The sequence below is a fragment of the Tachypleus tridentatus genome, unplaced genomic scaffold, assembly GCF_004210375.1.
Source record: "Tachypleus tridentatus isolate NWPU-2018 unplaced genomic scaffold, ASM421037v1 Hic_cluster_2, whole genome shotgun sequence".
NCBI classification, from domain to species: domain Eukaryota; kingdom Metazoa; phylum Arthropoda; class Merostomata; order Xiphosura; family Limulidae; genus Tachypleus; species Tachypleus tridentatus.
Window position 1 is genome coordinate 26,189,601 of NW_027467782.1, and position 19,392 is coordinate 26,208,992.

General features: G+C 34.4%; 1 protein-coding gene across 33 annotated transcripts in view; it reads left to right on the forward strand.

The window, feature by feature from the left end:
* Positions 1-19,392, forward strand: part of LOC143243051 (dynein axonemal heavy chain 7-like) — a 76,855-nt gene that overhangs the window by 33,518 nt on the left and 23,945 nt on the right. For 18 of the 33 annotated variants that reach the window (XM_076486722.1, XM_076486696.1, XM_076486721.1 and 15 more), the window contains one exon: positions 7,278-7,363. The exons of 8 other annotated variants lie outside the window; for them this stretch is intronic. The gene's annotated coding sequence lies outside the window, so the exon portion shown is untranslated. Of the gene's footprint in view, positions 1-4,916; positions 7,364-11,901; positions 14,983-18,444; positions 18,493-18,649; positions 18,832-19,392 lie in introns of those variants that run through there. 7 more of the 33 variants (XM_076486698.1, XM_076486712.1, XM_076486697.1 and 4 more) reach the window with 5 other exon arrangements.

The following is a 19,392-nucleotide window of genomic DNA, read 5'->3' on the forward strand; positions in this document are numbered from 1 at the left end:
GGAGCTGAAATAGGTAAATCTTGCACCAGTCCCTTCACTATATTAATGTGGGATTTTAGTTTTTGTGTGATTAAATGTATATCATCTTGAAAGTTACCATAGTGGTTAAAAAAGTCCAGATGAAAATGTATTTGTTATTGCAATAATAGCAACAATTTGACTTTGTAATAATTAATATAATTAATTTTTTGCATCATTCAAATCATTAAGTTATGAGACTAATTATATCACCTGTCAGCTGGAATTAATGTGTATATATACATATACATGCCCCCCCGCTAGTCCAGCAGTATGTCTCCGGATTTACACCGCTAACATCAGGGGTTCGATTCCACTCAGTGGGCCGAGAAATTGTCCTCCTGGTTGGGGGTTGTGCAGTAGGCTAACAATTGTTGTTGTTGTTGTTTTTGAATTTCGCACAAAGTTACTTGAGGGTTATCTGTGCTAGTCGTCCCTAATTTAGCTGTGTAAGATTAGAGTGAAGGCAGCAAGTCATCACCACCCTCTGCCAAGTCTTGGGTTACTCTGTTACCAACGGATAGTGGGATTGACCGTCACATTATAGAGGAACTACATTTCTCTTCTTAAAATGTCATGTAAGAGGGGGATAGGAACAAAAGAAATAAAACCTTTCATTACAGACTCGTGTGTGACTTTGTTCATAATCATCAGTTTCCACACTGTAACTTTTAAAATGATATGTGTATCTTCACAAAATCTGACTAGCTTTCTGTAAATATTACTGGTTTTTTGTATACAAAAAAATTCAAAGTTTTTGATCAAGTATTTTCACTAAAATTAAGTTATCTTTTGAAATTCAAGAATTGTTCAAACTGGTCCACTTTCTCTTTTCCTCCTCTTCAAAAACTACATTACAACAAACTTTAAGTATTTTCAACCAATGGCAAGTAGTGTAGTGACTAGAAAATATAAGTTCAGGGTTGTAAGATAAAATACACTGTTTAATGTAAGTAGTGTTAATTTTGTGAGTTAATATTTCATGACTGTTTTGTTTCACAGTAAGAAAGTTGAAAGCAGAAGGTTATTGAAAGTTGTGTAATTGATATTAAGGCTACAGAGATTTCTAGAATGCCTCAATGTAAGAATGTAAGAATACCTCTCTTCTTCACAAAAATCCATTTTGGCCAAATTCAATTGGTTTAAAATGCAGTTGACAAGCCAAACTATTTTTGTCAAGAAGAGAACCATACAGTATTTAGATCCAGTTGTGATACATGTAGTGTGAAGAATTTGTCATGTTTCACTTGTTTTGAACATATTTTAGAATAAGTGGAATGCATGCTGTTCATTTATTTTTGAATTTATCTCCAAAATGTGGCAAACACCCACTGTAAAAGAATCCTTAGTCCAACACACCAATTTAAATGATTATATATACTATTTAAAAGTAAGTTTCTAACTGGAATGAAATCAGAACATTGGAATAATTGTGGTTCTTTAAAAAGCTGTGGGAGTGGGTGTGCTTTTAGGTCTAATACACCAGTGTCCAAATGTATTTCATAGTCACCAAAACTGTTTAAAATGTGTTTACATTTTCACCATTTGGAAAAACTGCATTTTTATAGTCACCAAAACTGTTTAAAATGTGTTAAAAGTTTTGCTATGTGACAAAAAAATTAACTGTGTTTTTACAGATGGGTAAAAAATACATAGTAATGTTTTCAATTATTTATTAATAGAATTAATTATACTGAAAAATAGGTGGTAGAAGTAAAGCACCAGTTAACCACAGGTCAATAGCTGTTTTGGCATGTGGCAAGTTAGTGACCATGTTGAACACCATAGGTCTGAGAGATCTAGAGCAGGTGAAAAACAATACTCTTTTCTCTCTTCTCATGTCTGGTGGTAATGAATGTGTTTGATTGTCAAACATAATGAATCTAATAATTACATGTTCTTATTCTGTTTGAAAAGAAGAAAGTGGTGTTTATGTTTATTATTTCCAAAACAAATCTGATTGATAAAATGTTTTAAAATGAATTTATTGCAAATAGAAACAGTTAACTGCTTTATAAGCTTTAATACTTTTAAAGACAAACATATTTATCAATGCATTTGATGCACAAGTAAAGCATTCACATGCTGAACTGGAAACAAGTGTTGATAAGTGGATATTTCTAGGCATCTGTTAAAAAAACCTTGCAAGAATTTTTTAAAATTATTTTCCTGATTTAGTAAAGTGAAACTTCACTTACTCAGGAGCCTCTTGTTGGGAAAGTTTTGTTTACGTATTTTGACATACATGCTGTTTTGCCTATCTTCATGAAAAGTATTTAAAGGTTGTTTAATCAAATTATAGATGATAACAACCAGAGTAACCAAACAATAATAAAGCTGTATTGTACTTAATTTTACCCTTCTTTCATAAATCAACAAACATGGCAGTGGACTTGAAGTACTATTGACACCCACCTGGAAAATAGAATAACAACTGTTCTCAGTGTTCTGGAAATGAAACTAGTATTTATGTCTGAGAAAAGAAGGAAAATAGCTAAATTTTGTCTTGATTTGTTGAAAGTAGAATTAGTTGGTATACTGATACCATAAACCTCATTGCTATATCGTGTATATATATATAAAACACAAATATCTGTCTTTCTCTTGTTACATTATCTTCACTGGACCAATCTTAACCAAACTGTGTGAAATGTTTTTTAAAGAAGACCAAAAACAGCAGTGCTTTCAATAGATGACTATCCTTCTTCATGAGAGTAAATGTGAAGATAATTTGGAAAAGGGGGCATATTAATGTAGGGTTCGTAACTCCTCCACCCCCATTATTGCTGTTATTGAACACTTTAATAAAGTTAACATTAATTATATTTGTAGATGGTGTCTTGATCTTAAACTAAAAAGTAAGACACGTTTATATTTTTCTCTAATATGCATGCATACAGTGTGCCTAAAGCAGACAAACATTTAATATATACATCTCAGAGACTGTGCTGAGCTCTCTTTGGAGGAATTAAATGAACAAAGATGACTGCCTTTGTTACAATAATGCATAAACTGAGATGAAGTTTCTATTTCAACAGCCACCATAAGGTTGGTATGAAAAGCTGTTGTTTGAGTTGTAATAATTTCTTACTTTGACCTGTCTGTAAGACACTTCTGTAGCCATTGGTTTTCTATTAAATAATCATGTGAAACACTGTAGAAAGATGTTATGAGCTGGGTGTTGAAAGCAGGTAACAGAATGCACCCCTACTGACATTACAATTGATACTACCTCTTTCTACAGGGTCATAATGACCATTATACAGTCTGGTAAATGAATTGTATGAAAATCAGGATTTTTCTCATTTATCATATCTTCCACCTCCAGATTTTAAGTTCATGTACAAATAAAAGACAGGTACCTCAGCTTGATAAATATGAAACATAAAATTCTGATTCTGGCTCAGAACTTCTTACTAGGGCATGTGCTAGTTGACTTCTAGGTGTTGCTGTACCTAATATGAGTCATAACAGCTGGTACCTGCTGCTTCATGGGATAGTTCACCTGGTATCAACTTGAGTGTGAATTTGTATCATTGATGGCACAAAAGTAATATGTTCTTCTGGATTATTGCCATCTAAGTTGATTGGCCAGCTACAAGGAGAACATAAATCATGTAATATTAGTTTCTGTTTCGAAAGAATTGTGACCTGTAAAGTGCAGAATTTTTATCTAGGTATGTGTTGAGTCTGCAGTGCATTTTTTAATATTTTTTTCCTTTTGAGTCTGTTTTAATTTTCATTCCTCTTGTCAATTTTATTTTGCAAAGTGGTAAACATGTGAACTAATTATAGATTATCAAAAAGTTAGAACTTGTGTTTGGTAAACCCCATGTTCTTTATAATGTAATATTTTCTCACACTAATCTTCCATCTCAATAAATCACCAAGTGTGTCAGTATGCAGGGTGTGGATTACATGAATGCCTCTATTTTTGTAAACTATAATAATTAATCACATCAGTACTTCCAAAGTTTATTTTTCATTGTATGGATCTCTGGTAAATCTGTTTTAAGTTTATTTTATATTGTCTTGACAGAACTAATGGGGGGCATCTAGTCAACTGTGAAAGTATTATCAAAGTAGCCATTATTCTAAACCAAAACATATATGGTTAAGGTAGAATAGAATAGCTCTTCATCCCTACCATGCCTTGTATTGAGTGAATCATTACGGTCTGCATTTGAAAATAGATCTTTGTGGTCATCCATTGCACTGTTTCAAGTGTTGTTGTTCCTTCAGACTCTCCACTGTATTTTATGCCCTCACTTTTCTTCTAATGAAGATTGATAGCCCTCATTACATTCCAGTTTTCCCATGAGTACCACACCTTCCTTACATGGGTAAAATGTACACCTGGCTCGTACAGTTTCCCACATCAGTTCTCCAAATTTGACTTTCTTATTTTCAGGTGTGTCCTTTGAATGACTTTGGAGGATGCTTCTTTCCTTCCCTCAAACTGTTTCTTCCACCTATTCAATGTAAGATTTTCACTATCTGTTGATATGACATAATGTACTCTATTGGAAGTTGTAATTCTCCCAAACTGTAAATTTATTTCAGGAAGGTTCTTACCTCATTTCACACTTCCCATCTTACCTTTTCATTAAAACCTGATGCTTCCAGATTCTAAGAGAACTCAAAGTGATATCTGGTAGAATTGAACAGAGGAAGTCATAAGCGTAATGAGAATACCTTGCACTATTACTGATGGAGGGTTGTCACATGATAATTTTAATGAATAATTTGCAATCAAGAGGAGGCAGTAACTCAGGACATGCTTGAAAACAAGTTTCACAAATAGATGCCAGCATTGAATGAGAATATCTATTGATGTAAAAGGATTGTTTGTTTGTTTTTTAATTTCGTGAAAGCTACATGAGGTCTATCTCCACTAGCCATCCTTAATTTAGCAGTGTAAGACTAGAGGGAAGACAGCTAGTCATCACCACTCGCTGCCAACTCTTGGGCTACTTCTCTACCAATGAATGTTGGGATTGACCGTAACATTAGAAGTCCCCTACAGCCAAAGGGTGAGCATGTTTGGTGTGATGGGGATTGGAACTAGCAACTTTCAAATTACGAGTTGAGGGTCTTAACTGCCTGGTTATTTCAGACCTGTGTAAAAGGAGATAAGTACTTATTGGAAGTTAATTTTTAGTACAGAAAATTATAAATATCACAACAATTTTATAGAATACGTGATGTAGATTAAAAATAAATATGCAGGTTAATCAGTCTGTAGAATGGTATTCTTGAAGTATTGAAAATATGATTCAATTTATAAAATTTAGTAATTTTAAATATTAAAAACATCTAATACTTTTATGACCTGCCAAGGAAAGAAAAAAAATGTAGTGTTACAAGTTGGTAATTTGATTCACCCAAAAACAGCTTACATCCATAAGGGTTTGTATTCAGTTGTAATTATTTCAGTCCCAGTAAAAATAGTTGCATAACTCAGTGTTAAAAATGTGTAACTGAATAACTGTACATTTTGATTTAAAGGGGAGATTCGACAAATTCTGAAGAGTTAAAATAACAGTTGTAGAAATATATTATTTCCAAGGAACTTTCAAAGTGTGATCACAGTAATGGTTACAAGGTTTATAGATCAAAATAATCCATTGTGTTATTAATATTGTAAGGATTAAAACCATACATTTACTAAAATAGATTAATTTCTGCATATAATCTAAGCAGAACTGTTGTATTACATATTCAAAACTAACATCATATTATTAGGACATTGCGAATGTTACAGCTACATACACTTCTAAAAGGTTATTAATATAACTTGGAGAAATGGTGCTTACTTGTGTGAATATAATACACCACTTACTTAGTAAAATTCATATAATTAAATAGTAATTGTGCACAATTTTCTAACTGCTGCATAATAAACTTACAAGGAAAGTATACAGTTTTATCACCTCACAAAAATATAAGACTAGAAACATATTAATCCATTACTTTTTTAAAAGGTACAATAATTTTATAAATAGCATGTGGTAATATGTTCACGTACCAGCACATTACAAATTATTAGTATACATAATGAATAATGGACTATTTTTAAAAAGGGTCTATAATGAGTCTGAAAACGTCTCGTGGTAGTCGTTTTTCGAAGATTGTTTTTTCTTTGTAGGAGTAAAAATGTTGAGAACACGAGACAGTAATAGAAGATTCTGTCGAACACAGCATCAGTTCCATATCTGTGATGAGACTCTCTCGATAATGAGTGTCGAAATCTTCAAAAGTCGCTAACAGGTTGTTTGTCTGTCTTAGTTCTCCAGGCTATCTTGGAAATACATATCTAGGTTTCAACATGCTTGTTTGGAAGAAATCAGTTGATGTTTAAAAGTGCGTTTGTGATGATTGAGTTTTCATTATATCCTTCTTTGTATGGAGTGTCTGTGTAAATTTGTCTATTGACTTAAATAGCTTCTCGACTTGTGTATTCTGCATGAACATGTCTTTGAAATTTGTTTCTAGTTGTGGGTGCTTTTTTGGTAAGAATGGCTTGGATGAAGGTGGCGGATGTCCAATGTTTCGGGGCCCAGCATGGCCAGGTGGTTAAAGCGCTCGAATCGTAATCTGAGACTTGCGGGTTCGAATACCCGTCGCACCAAACATGCTCGCCATTTTAGTCGTGGGAGCGTTATAATGTCCCGGTCAATCACACTATTTGTTGATAAAAGAGTAGCCCAAGAGTTGGTGGTGATGACTAGCTGTCTTCCTTTTAGTTTTACACTGCTAAATTAGGGACGGCTAGAACAAATAGCCCTCGTGTAGCTGTGCATGAAATTCAAAAACCAATATTTCCTTGAAGTTTACTATTCTTCTGGCGCTGCATGGCCAAGTGGTTAAGGCGCTTAACTTGTAATGCGAGGATCGCGGGTTCTGAATTTCCGTCTCACCAAACATGCTCGCCCTTTCAGCCGTAGGGCCATTATAGTGTCCCGATCAAACCCACAATTCGTTGGTAAAAGAGTAGCCCAAGAGTTGGCGGTCAGTGGTGATAACAAGCTGCCTTCCTTCTATTCTTACATTGCTAAATTAGGGACGGCTAATACAGTTAGCCCTCGTGTAAATGTGCGCGAAATTCGAAAAAGAAAACAAAAACCAATATTTCGTTGAAGTTTTCTATTTTTCTACCTAAAAGTTAAAGCTGAACGTCAAGGCCACTTATTAACGAGTGTTTTATATCTTGAATATTATGAAGTGTTTGTTTATTATGATTTATATGTTTATTGTAGAGCATATTCAGCGGGGGTATCAACCGTGTTGAAAATCGATACACTTATCTCTGTCCCACTATGGATCTTTTTATAAAGTGAATGGAGTAAGTTGTTTGTTTGTTGTTAAACGCAATGTTTCGTGAAGGGCTATTTGTATGCTGTCGAAGGTTTTTAAAATTCGAATTTTACTTTATATGTGCTATCAGAATTGTTATCACTTGCAGCATTGAAATCAATAAAAGATACATTCTACTTAAGTTGTTTACTTTTGTTGTGTTTGAGAAACGAGCTTTTGCTGAAAAGGTGCTAAGTGTCTTAGTTTTGTTTCTCTTTACACGTCCCTCCCAGTGCCACAGTCTGTAAACTCGCACCGCTACAAACCGGGTTTAGATACCCATCGTGTAGCTTTGTGTTTAATTCCAAACAAGCAAGCAATTAAATCTTTAGACGTAATATGTGAAAAAAACAAAAGTAATTTATCACGTGACTGACTGGACAGTGGTCAGCGTTCTGGACTGTGAATCGGAGGTCTTACATGTTGCCTTAAAATCGCGCCTCGCACTTTGGGTCTGTGTCAAAAGAGCGACATTGAAATTACATTATTAGAGTGGCTCAAGGGCTGGATGTCAGCGCTGTTGTAGCCACTTTAAAATTAGGGACTACTAACCCAGATAGCCCTTGTAAATATCCGAAACAAACAAAATTATTTCTCTTAGTGGCCGTTCCCTACATAGCTTTGACCCTCACTGAGCTGAGACTCCGTCGCCTTTTGACTATGAGATTTCACTGACCCCTATGCCCTTGGGTTAAGTCTTGATGGGAGATCAATCGCTTGTACTTGTCGGGTTTTAAAAGACTTTCATAAAAGCAGTCTTCACGTGTCAACTTGTTTAGATAGTTTTCAATAGCGTCTGTTTGTACAAGTGTGCACGAAATATTTCTATTACCTAAATTACTGAGACAAAACTAGTACAGTTTAACTGTTGTCTCCTGGCGACATATATTTCATAATAGTTTTTACTTTTATGAGACTTTTTTATTTGTTTTAAGTTCAAATTCCTTTGGTAACAAGTTTCTCCAGTATAGCTGTTTACATGTAACACCAATCAAATATTACTTTGTTCTATATGGTTACAAGTCTTATTTTACATTGTAGATTATTAGTAGCGTGTTAACAGTAGTCAGGATTTTTGAGATTGGAAGAAATATTTTTACCCTGGCATTGATTACGTAAAACAAACCGTAAAAGGTTATAACATAATTGTTTAAAATTAATGGATTAAAATCAGTCAAGCATGTCTTCATTCGTTGAATTGATTAAAATCAATCAAGCATGTCTTCATTCGTTGAATTTCTTTTTTATTTTTGTTGTACTTTGGTCTCTCTAAGTGTTTCGGTCTCGTTCAGGCCAGTCGAGAGGTTGTACAAAGTAAACATGGGCAGCGATTATGTCTTGACTGTACTTTTCAGGTACTACTTTTTGTTATCTTGGTTAAAATCTTACACCTAGCTCCTGTCAGTACACTTTCTAAAGGATGGCATGTGTGAGGTTGTACAAAATGAGTTGAAGTAGTCATTAGGTCTTAAATGTGTTACCTGTACTTTTCAGGTACTAATTTTGTTATCTTGGGTTAAGAATCGTACACTTAGCTCCTGTCAGTAAAGTTTTAAAGATAGCATCAAAAGGGCTGAAACTGGTAAAGCAACCAAAGAAAGCTTGTTTCACCATCAAACTTGATGCTTCGCGTGAAGGGCCCTTTAAAAGAAATCCAAAATACTTCCGCAGCCCCGTGGGTCTTCAAAGCCGGTATTTCCAGGTCGACAGCGGTTATATGAATGCCGTAGGTGAATTTCGTTTGATCGTCAGTTCATCGTTGTACAAACGGTTTCTTTAACGACACTATAATAAACAAGAAAAGTAACTGATTTCACTCTCCAGGTTTTAGGCAGAAATATATAATTGCTCAATATGATAAAATTAGTTGGACAAACGGTTGTGCTCACTTGTCTCTTGTTAAATGCAAAGCTACATAACGGACTATATTTGACTGTGCCAACCGCGTATCGAACTCCGATTTTATTTATCTTGATGAGCCTGTAAGATTACTTCTGCGTTAGCGAGAGCACCCCATTCTAGTGGACAGTGTAAGAACTTGAAGACTGATGTTGATATAAGCCTTCACCTCGTGCAACTAACTATTCACGTAATGTAATATATATCTTCGAGAGAATTTTGTAAACTTGGCTGAGAGCTATAAATTCGAATAGCCCTTCAGTAATTAAGTTGTACCTGTGAAAAAAAGAAGGGCTGGCGAAACGACGAGTAAGTAACTGAACAAGAACATTAAACAAATATTTGGAAGTACATGCTTGGATTGGAAAAGTTGTTTCAGTCTTATAAGGTAATACGACGTGAACTGGAAGATAAGTGTTAACCCTAAAGTTGATTTGGTTTTAATAACGTTAAAAAAACTCGTTGAACGTTTGAAACCTGTCTCACACGTATATCGCTGTTGTGCAAGATTCGAATCTTCGTTCCAAACTTTTCTCTAAAACCAGTAGTTAACGTGAATTATTTTTCGTGTTTAATCAGCGATAGCAGGAATAATTATGTGGATACAGATAATTAAGATTTATTTCCCTTTTGCTCTTAAACCTTTTGTTTAAAATCGTAATACTATTTTCTGATATCTTTGTACCGATATCGCCTTGAAAACATACTGTTTATCAGTATTGTAGGGTCAATACTAACTAGCTCTTACTGTTATTTTTAGCCGCGGCATAGCAGTTCGTAGTACACCTCTGAGTTGTTGTTTTTTAAAAGCACAAAGGTTTAGCTCACAGCTTCGTCATTTCTTGATGTATTTGAGATTTAATTGCAGTTTTGAACTCAGAAGGTCAAACCCTATCGACTGACTTATTTGATCACGTCCAAAGTCTCATAGATGAATCTATTCTAATCGTGCCTAAAATAATTTCTATTTGAGGGTAGGCGAGTAGATAAGTGCTGAGTAATAAAGTTGAATCGGGTTGTATGCTTGGCATTGCCAAAACAGAAAAATATAGCTAATACATTGACTAGTAGATTATCCCTGCCTGAGAGTCCAAGTGTTGTGGATATTAAGGATTCGTTCTGATTTATTTTGGTAACCATTAATTTTTCGGAGCAATTCAATAACGTAATAAGTTATTAGTAGCGTACTAGGTTAATACTGCATTTCTGGAAACGGATTCCTGCTTATCCTAGAATTTCCAGTTCATCAATTCGAAAATAAATGTTGGGTTATTACAAAGGGTTGCCATTGTTGTTTGTTATTAAACACAAAAATTCACAAAGGGTTATCTGTGTTCTGCCCACCATGGGTATCAAAACCCGGTTTCTTGTGGTATAAGTCCGCCGACATTCCACTGTGCTACTGGGAGAATTACAGAGGGTTCTTGCCTTCATAATATTTATCTTTTGCCATAACTAGAAAAACCTACAATAACTTCAGAATATATTTCACGGTATCACTGACCATTAGATACCACTTTGGAGAGCTAATTTTTTAGAATATTTTAGAATAGGCCTTTGTTTGCAGTTATAACTCTGAGTGTAAGTTGTAGAACAGTCTTTCATTGCAGTTATAACTTTGAAAATGAGTTATCAGTTCGATAATAATACCTGTAATATTACCCCACCTTTAAATAGTCTAAAAACGTCATTTTTGTATAAATATTTATTTACAATAAAAAGAATACAACATTAAAATCATTGCAACTTCTCTTTGTTGACATGAAAATGACATAAGAATGTCGAAATGTTGTTCTTCACTTTACTTTACTTAAAGTTTCAATACTCGTACCAGCCATCTTGATAATACATTTTTACTTCAAGTGGATTTTTCGTTATCACGGACAATAAATAGTTATTAAAAACAGGACTAGCCATACCAAAGAGATTTCACACATGTTTTGGTATCTGTGTAAAGTATTGTAACATTGTATTCATTTCAATCGTAAATACTCTATTTTATTACAGACATTAGAGTAGCCTATTTTTCGGAAAGTTAGTGTTAAAATTCCGTAGTTTTTAATGTCGATAATGATTTCAGAGATATAACATGAAATAATTCAGAAATGAAATAAATTTTATAATATTGTTCAGATTGTTGGTACAAAATAAATTTCTGTTTAAAATTAACTTTACTAGAGTGTTGCTTCATACAAGTTCACATAAACCTCGTTCATGCGAATGTATATAAATAATTTGTGTATCTAGTAAAAATAAAAATAAAATGTATTAACTGTTGCGTTTTTTATTATTTTCATGGAGAAAAACAATCTTGTATTATTTGGAGGTTATGTCACAAGTTCCTGAAGAAATCTACCACACGAAGTATTATACAGATATTAAGGTATACACTCAACGTCTTTCAAGGTTTTGTGTAAAATATTTGAGTTTTATAGAAGGATCTCCACCTTTCATAGTTTAGACGAACAGAAAGAATTAATTCATTAAATATTCATAAAGGAAAAAAGATTTCAAATAATGGCATAAACATGGAAATTTCTGATCATATGTCAAATATTCAACATACTTCTTGTGAAAAAGATGACTTTGTGAAGTCATGTTCAGAAAATAGAACTTTCTGTATTCCAGATACGAACTATCCAGATAATATCATCTACTCAGAAGCTTCACACGAACCATCTTCCAAAGAAAAGGTAGCCGGACAAAAACTGACAGAAAAATATGATACTCTGGGCCGAATTAATGTAGAGGACACAGACAAAAGTATCAGTTGTGGTTATTTGACGATGCGGATTTTCGACAGGATTTAGAAGATGAATTAAATAACTTATGCAGCGAATTGACATAGCCCAAGTCGAAACGGTTTTCGTAGCCACAAAACACTTGTGTTTGTGTGCCAGTGTCTGGCCAATCTGTATTTGAGAAAGCCAGAGGAAGAATGGCAGTTAGCCCTGACAGGTATCCCTGTCCTGCTGTTTGATGAAGGAGAAACGAAAGCACGAACTCAACGAAGACTGAAACTGGTCCTCGCCGAAAAATGCACAGGTTTCATTCTTTGGCATGATGTCATTGACAATTTGACGAACTGCGAGGCCCAAGATAATACTTTTCACACCATGTTCCTTTCCACCGATCCTGTGAAACCACCAAATGGGTGGTTTCAGTTTCGAAAACAAAACAGCTGCCAGATAGTTTCACGAACAAGTCGACCTACTGACGTCGGACCCTCTCAATATATCTTTATCCGTTCCTAAAGCTAAAGGGAAAAATTCCAGGAAGTTGAAAAAAAATAAAGTTACCCTAAAAATGTGATATTTCTCTTCCTTGCTATTTCGAACACGTCACAAGTATTGATATTAGAGATAAAGAGCAATTTTATACGCTGACGAATTTAGTGCAAAGGAAATCTAAAAAGGCATTAGAGCAATCTGTTCATGAGTAGACGTCCATTGGGACCAATAGTACCTTTCCTCATGGAGACCAAATTAATGTAGAATGCCCGTACTTAATTATTATTAGACTAGAAGGTTTTGATGTTTCGCCGATATCGTAAAAACGATTCGTGAACAGTATAAGCACTGGTGTGACGTTTCGTATGATGACAATTTTTATATTAAATGTGCAAAGTGGAGAATGGTAATTCGAACAATATGTGCAAGTTTGTTAAGAATCGCTGTGTATTTGTGATTTCTTTCTCTCAGAACATATGTGAACCCTAGAACGAACCACATCTATTGGACAAAGTGACATACACAGTTATAATATTCGTATTTTCTTATAGGACGCAATTTTTTTTTCAATTTAAAAAAATGGATTTCAAACAGTCCGTTTATATTGAGAATTTCATGTATCGTTTTTGTTAATTTAAGTTTGATACATAAGCACGTTTCTGCAACAGTTAAGTACGTTTAGAGAACTAATATATAACTTAATTCTCAAGTTAGGATTCTATTAGTGAAATATATTAACCAGTTTTAGAGTAGAAATAGGTTTTTAAAAGACAAACCATCTCTCGAGATGTTACCTTCAGGTTATAGTTAATAAAATTATGTGTCAACTTTCTTTTAAGAACTTTATATTGAACACAGCAGTATAAATTAATTTAGAAAATTAGGTTTTTAGCTTTAAGATTCAAACAAGGCTTGGTTCAATATATATATATTATTCATTAATATTTACTTTATTTCTGCACTTGATTACAAGAGCTGACATTTTGGAATGTATAGATCGCTCTCTCTCTCTCTCTATATATATATATATATATATGTATGTATGTATGTGTATGTGTGTGTGGGTATCGCCATTACATAAACAAGTCTGGATTTAAAATATGAATATCTTTTTAATTATTTTAACTGATTTAAACCGTAATTATAACAAAAAATCAGATGGCGCTGTCTTTCTTAAAAGCAGACTAAGCTTTTTTAACTCACGTTATCTTGTATTTGTCAACAAACTTCTTATATAAACTTTTATAACAAAATGTAGTCAACATTAACGACACGTAAACCACTAATAATTATTCGCTCTGGTTATAACAGATATAGTGTTGTTGAAATGTTGTGGAACAGATTTCTTTATTTGCGGGCAGAAATCCTTATTAATATTTTAAACCTGAAATTGCTAATGTATTTTCTTGTATGTTGTAGAATTCACTAAGACTTAAATCACAAAAAAACGTGACATTTGTAAATGACTTTTAATTAACTTCTATGTTTGGTTACAACGTTATTTTTATATGGAGAGTGAACCTGAAAATGTGTGCACACGTGTATGTACTGCAATATAATGACAAAAACCCTTAAACCAATTTTTTAGTAAATATTACGTCCTGTGAATTCTTTTTAAAAAACTAGTTTCTTCAAATATCGGAATTTTTTCTTTAATACCAACTTTCGTGAGTCAAGTTCTCTGTCATCACCAATTTTCGTGAAACAAGCTTCCTTCCTTTATAAAAATAATGTGCAACAATTATGTGTAGTTAGAATACAGACAGTTTTATACGACATTTTATGAATAATTAGTTAGTTAGATCTCATTAACAAGAATTGTTTTTAAATTACTTAAGTTAAAACTCGTAACGATCCTTAATTTCTTGTGTTTTTATAAAAAACAGACCTTGAAATTTAAACCAATAGTGTGATGGTAGAGATACTAGAAATAGCATGAACTTTATGAATTATGGTTCAAAAAAGGAAAAAAAAACCTGTAATTAAATAATTTGGCCTTACTGTTTGCTGTCGTTAAACTTTATTACATATGTCTTCGAAAAAATATGTGTCGTTGATATATATATACATGAATAGACGCCTTTCATTCGAGTTAATTTTATTAGTTTATTATATCTTAGTACAGAGCCGGGGTTGTTTTAAGGGACAGAATCCGATATTTCCATCAGTCTTACAGTGTTATTGTTGTTATATGAACGTATAACTACTTATACTGTTTTTGTTAAAAAAAAGTTTTAAATTGTATAGACAAACATAATTTATGTGGCTTGTACGTCACTAAAAGTTAACTACTTTGAATAATTTTATTCCAGGATCTTTTCTGGTTTGTGCCTTCTTGTTTTTTAAATTTTATTTTGTACATTTATGCATTAGATATGGAAATGGTGCTTGCATTGTGATCTCTACATATATTTACTTCGTTCTATATTAAACCTCAGCTAAGCCTTTTTCATTTATCAATAAATTTTCACCTGACAAATATTTAGCGATCTGCAGATAATTTGTTCACCGAGGAAGACAGGAAGAGCTAAACATCTGTTTCTTTTCTTTGTATAACGTTTACACAACCAGTTCCCCCCAATCATCAGGTTTCTGAATTACATTCACAAACTACTTACTAAAAACAGCATCGTCGATTTTCTGTGTAGCATCTGTTAAAGCGAAGCTGTAAAAGAATTTATTTTCATTTTCTTACGTTAATAATCGGAGCAGGAGGTGAATGTGTGGTGAGTAAAGAAAAAGTTCGCAGAATTTTTCAGCTTGAAGTGGCACTTATCTGAGATAGTTCAGTGGAAACCACTGATAATTTGTGAAGAGAATTTATTAGACTCGTGTTTGTACTTCATTAAAGAATACTTTCTGTGTAACGGAAACAAATTTTTATTCAGAAAAAAGTGAGTAAACCTAATACATGAGAAACACTCAAGAATCTGAAAATGTATCAGTGAAGTATTCGAGGATAAGACCTCATCGCACTAATTCAGATAATAGTGTATTTTTACCTTTTCTGATACACTAAGGTATTCTTGATTTTTGATATACAGTGGCACCTCGGTTCTTGAACTTATTCCGTTCCAGAAGGCTGTTTGAAAACTGAATCAATTTTTCTCATAAAAAATACTGTAAATTAAATTAATCCGTTACAGACCTCCAAAAATTACGCATTTTGAAGCATTTTAAGTAAAATATTGCTTATTTATACCTGTATAATAATACTTATATGCATAAAGTCAGCCACAGAAACTATAAACACAGTAAAAAACAATAAATGAAAATTTAACTACACTTTACCTGTGCTGAGGAGAGCTGATGGCGTAAGTGAAAGGTGGTGAGGAACGTGGAGAGTAAGAGGGTTATTATTGTTTGGAAGGGGTGTCATCTTCCATAAAAAACGTCAGGTAACTCTCCTTCTGGAGTTCTCTCTCTTTTCTGTCGCTTTGCACCTCTGCAACCTGCTTGAGACTTACTGGACCTATTTCTCACTAAAACTTTTCTAATGAGGCTTGTTTCTGCCTGCATTTTATAATGTTTCTGAAGTAAGACATGGCTTTGTTATTGAAAAGGTTTATGCTGCGATTTCCTACAGCTTTGTCAGGGTGAAAATTTTCCACAAAACTTTGTAACTCTCCTATATTTCCACACATTTCCTTGATCAGTGAACTACAAACATCATCCCTTCCCTCCTCCTCATCTGAAGACACTTCCTCAGTTTCCTTCTGTTACTGCTCCTTCTGAAGGTCTTGGAGTTCTTCCGTGGGGAGCTCAGTGTTGTGGTCTTCCACCAACTCCTACACATCATCACCACTCACATTCAAGCCTATACACTTGCCTAGTGAGACAATATCCTCGACAACAGGCTCAACCTCAAAGCCTTCAAAGTGTCTATTTGCTACTGAGTCTGGCCACAATTTATTCTGAGTTCATAGTCCTCAAAGACACTTCCCTCCAGGTTTTGTCTATGATTCTCAAGCAATGGAGTACATTAAAGTGATTTTTACAGAACTCTCTGAAGGTTAACTCTGTGTTAGTGGTCACTTCAAAGCACCTTTGAAGCAGTGCTTTGGTGTAGATTTTCTTAAAGTTCGATATGACCTGCTGGTCCATTGGCTGAATGAGAGGAGTCGTGTCAGGGAGCAAGAGCTTTACAGTAATGAAACTGTACTCCTCCACCAACCCGTTTTCCAAGCCTGGTGAGTGAGCAGGTGCATTGTCCATCACAAGAAGGGCCTTGAGTGGTAACTATTTTTCCGTGAGGTAATTCTTTACACTTGGGGCAAATACTTTATGGACCCACTCCATAAAAAATTGCTTGGTTACCCATGCTTTACTATTAGCCCTCCACATGACATTTAGTTTACTTTTCAGGACATTATTTTTCTTAAAAACCCTCGGATTCTCAGAATGGTACACAAGCAAAGGCTTAAGTTTTAAATCCCCACTTGCATTACTACATAACAATAGAGTTAGCCTGTCCTCCATTGGCTTGTGTCTTAGCAGTGACTTCTCCTCCTTGGTGATGTAGGTCGTCTTTGACATTTTCTTACAAAAGAGGCCTATCTCATCACAGTTGAACACTTGTTCGGGAATAAAACCCTCAGCTTCTACATAATCCTTAAATTCCCAAACAAATTTATCAGCAGCATCTTTGTTAGAACTGGCACCCTCCTCATGTCTCACCACACTATATATGCCACTTCTCTTCCTAAATTTTTTAAACCACCCCTACTGGCACTAAAGGCATCGCTTGTATCAGCACTCGTTCCAGAGGTGTTTTCAGGAGGTCAGCATGCAACTGCTTTGCTTTCTCACAAATGATGGGGTCAGAAATGCTATCACCAGCTAACTGTTTTTCGTTTACCCAAATCAACAACAGTTTTCTACCTCTTCCATTGTTTGTGATCTTTGTGGCGTAAGCACTGTCACTCCTTTTGCAACATCAGCTCCTTTGTTGACCTCTTTATTTTTCAGTTTGGTGCAGACTGTAGACTTCGCCATACCAAACTGTGTAGCAAGATCAGACACGCGAACACCACTCTCATACTTCGCTGTGAGATCTTTTTTCACCTCTATTGTGCCTATAACAACTTTTATTTTTGGTTTGCTACTTTCATTCTCTTTCTTTGACCCCATGGTGGCTTATTTAATCAGAATATTGAGAAAAAAAAAAGAAAAACGAGAACGTTCACAGCAGCTTTTAGCGGGGGTGTGGACTGAGTGACAGATGCGGGTAAATTGTTTTGGGCAAGCTTGGCGTGGGCTGAAAATGGTTGAAGGGTCGTTCGGGTCATCAGTCGGGTTATTTCGGGGGTTTGGGCTTCGACAGCTTGGTTCGGGAACCGAGTTTATGTTCGACAATCGAGACATTTTTTTTCTCAAACAATATGTTCGAAACCCGAATTGTTCGAGAACCGAGGCACCACTGTAATTTCAAATTATCACCTACACGTGATAGTTGATAACTTTGCTGTAAGGAATTTTGATGTTATATTATTGGGTCATCAAGGTACTTTCTCTGAGGACTTATTTATCTTCTCGGAGTAATACAAATTCGTTAATAATAATAACATACTTCGCTTTAAAAACGTATTATCAATTCATGATCTGATATAAAAATTTGACTACAACAAGTGTTTTTTATGAATTGTTATAAAGATATTACTATTTGTGAAAACAGTTTGTGGCAACGATTGAATATTTTAAATAGAACGTAACGAATATTTGTGTGTCTTTGAAACGATACTTTATTTTAAAGGCTTTAAATATATTGTATTTTTATTGTATAAAACAAGCAAAATTGGCTTTAAAGTGATATTGAGACGTGGAATTTTGCTGTACATAGAACTATTTTTATTTCTGCCTTTAAACCGCGTTAAAATATTACATTTTTGTTTTGTATGTTCATATTATAAATTTTGAATGTTAACTTCATATGATGTTTCAGGCTGGAATGTAACATCCGAGCTATGCTGTATGTGTACGATGGCTGGATGTAAGTTCAAATATAAAGCCTTCATTTTATCTCTTTTTTTCTATAAAGAATGTAGGCTATAACATTAAATAAAAGAATATAAAATAATAAAATGTGTTTTTCATAGCATCTTTATTGTGGTTATTCCTAAAATAAATCAGTACTAATATTTTAACAGTATTTCCTAGTATGGTTCGCTCGTTGATGAGTACAAAGACACATAATGGGCTATCTGTGTCATGCCCACCACGGGTAAAGAAACCTGGTTTTTGGTGTTACGAGCCTGTACAATTATTGCTTAGCCACTAGATGTCGATGGGGGAAGGAGGTTATGTCACTGAGTAAAAAAATCTACAAGAGGTAGTTCATGGTTTTAGTCCCTTTCTTAAATTAAAAACGTTACATAAATGAGTTACTTTAAGGGCTTTCTTATATAAAAGTGTATAGATAAATTACAGCAGGGTTTATCAACGGGTCCGGCATGGCCAGGTGGTTAAGGCGCTCGACTCGTAATCCGAAGGTCGTGGGTTTGAATCTCCGTTACACTAAACATGCTCGCTCTTTCAGCCGTGGGGTGACGGTCAATTCCACTATTCGTTGGTAAAAGAGTAGTGGGTGGTGATGAGGAGGCACTTTATAATGTTTGTTTGGAATTAAGAACAAAGCTATCTGTGCTCTGCCCACCACGGGTATCGAAACCCGGTTTCTAGCGGTGTGAGTCCGCAGACAACCGTTGGGCCACTGTAGGTCTTTATAATGTTTTAGTTTCAATGCGTAGAAATGGGTTAGTGCTGGTAATTGTTTCGATTAAGAACTTGCAAACACAGTTCAGTTTTCCGCAATAATTCACAAAACATTTGAAACCACAATTTTTTTATTCACATATCATGATTTAATACAATGTTAAACAGTTCCTTGAAA